Source organism: Priapulus caudatus, unplaced genomic scaffold, assembly GCF_000485595.1.
Source record: "Priapulus caudatus unplaced genomic scaffold, Priapulus_caudatus-5.0.1 Scaffold1913, whole genome shotgun sequence".
Classification (NCBI taxonomy): domain Eukaryota; kingdom Metazoa; phylum Priapulida; class Priapulimorpha; order Priapulimorphida; family Priapulidae; genus Priapulus; species Priapulus caudatus.
In genome coordinates, this window is record NW_014578974.1 from 24,939 (window position 1) to 26,536 (window position 1,598).

A 1,598-nucleotide genomic window follows, 5' to 3' on the forward strand; every position below is an offset into this window, starting at 1 on the left:
GTGCTGCTGCTGCTACTGCTGCCGCTGCTGCTGCTGGTGCTGCTGCTGCTATGTGAGTCAGCGGGTAATTGCTAGTTAGATGCAGGAGATTGCTTCACAGCTCAGCCTCAGCGCAGCTATGGATGGCGTACGTGTCGTCTGCTAACGGGTTATTATTATTATGCGCTGGCTGGATACGATTATGAATTCCTTGCTGCTGTATTCGAGATGCTGAATTCCTTGTCCGCTGTGTGGGATGTGATAACAACATATCCGTGATGTCGGGAGACTTCGGAGTGTGCGATATGATGATTTCTGTTCTACACCTCGTGTTGCGGCTTGCTGTGTGTGTGTTTGTTGTACAGTCGGCGTGCAGTCGGCGTGTCTTATTAGATGTGTGCAGTGCGTCGGGGAATGATGCGCGGTGTTCTTTGTCGGGTCTGATGTTGCACGAGATGGAGCGTTGCGGTGTCGGTAGTGTTGCGGTGTCAACAGTGTCGCGGTGTCAACATTGTTGCAGTATCTAGTATGTTGCAGTGTCAACATTGTTGCAGTATCTAGTATGTTGCAGTGTCAACATTGTTGCAGTATCTAGTATGTTGCAGTGTCTACATTGTTGCGGTGTCAACACTGTTGCAGTATCTAGTATGTTGCAGTGTCTACATTGTTGCGGTGTCTACATTGTTGTGGTGTCTACATTGTTGCGGTGTCTACATTGTTGCGGTGTCTACATTGTTGCGGTGTCTACATTGTTGCGGTGTCTCCACTGTTACGCGGTGTGGCTACAGCAGTGGTTCTGAACCTTTTTTGAGTCATGGACCCCTTTGAGAATCTGGTGAAAGCTATACGGACCCCTCCTCAGAAAAATGCACATAAGCACATAAACACACAGTTTTGCATGCGCCAGGGCCCCGTTGTCAGAAACAAAATTAGTCTTAACATTAGTCTTAACACTAACATTTTCTCGTAGACGTAGACCGTCGACAGCACTTTTGTTTCGTATTGTTACGAGGAAATCTGCTACGATTTTTCATTCAGGTAATTTCGCAGCGTTTCTGACGACGGTCTAAGAGAAAAATTTAATGTTAAGACTAATGTTAAGACTAATTTTGTTTCTGACAACGGGCCCCTGGTTCACGGACCCCCTGAAGCCCATCCACGGACCCTAAAGGGGTCCATGGACCACAGGTTAAGAAGCCCTGGTCTACAGCAGTGTCTCCTCGTGCTTACAGAGAGCGACACGATCAGCATGGGCAGCAGTAGCGGCGGCAACGCGGCGCGAAACCCGGCCGGCTACGGCGACCGCGGCATGGGCGGGGGCGCCACCGACGACGCCCACGCCGCCGCCACAGCGGCCGCCGTGCTGGAGCGGTTTAACGGAGCAGGAGGAGGAGGGACGCACACGGGAGACAGCAGTCCCGCCGACGCGCAGCCGGCAGACGACACGGGCAGCGAACACTCGTTCAGCTCACGCTCGGAAGGTGAGGGGGAGGGGGTGTGCGCGTGTGTGAGGGGGAGGGGGTGTGTGCGTGTGTGTGAGGGGGAGGGTGTGTGGGAGTGTGTGTGTGTGTGCGTGCGAGTGTGCGTGCGTGCGTGCGTGCGTGCGTGCGTGCGTGCGT

General features: G+C 53.3%; 1 protein-coding gene across 1 annotated transcript in view; it reads left to right on the forward strand.

Moving 5' to 3' along the window:
- The first annotated feature begins 1,353 nt into the window (after positions 1–1,353).
- Positions 1,354–1,598, forward strand: part of LOC106817895 (double C2-like domain-containing protein beta) — a 13,372-nt gene continuing 13,127 nt past the window's right edge. The window contains 1 exon segment of the mRNA XM_014822605.1: positions 1,354–1,460. The gene's annotated coding sequence lies outside the window, so the exon portion shown is untranslated.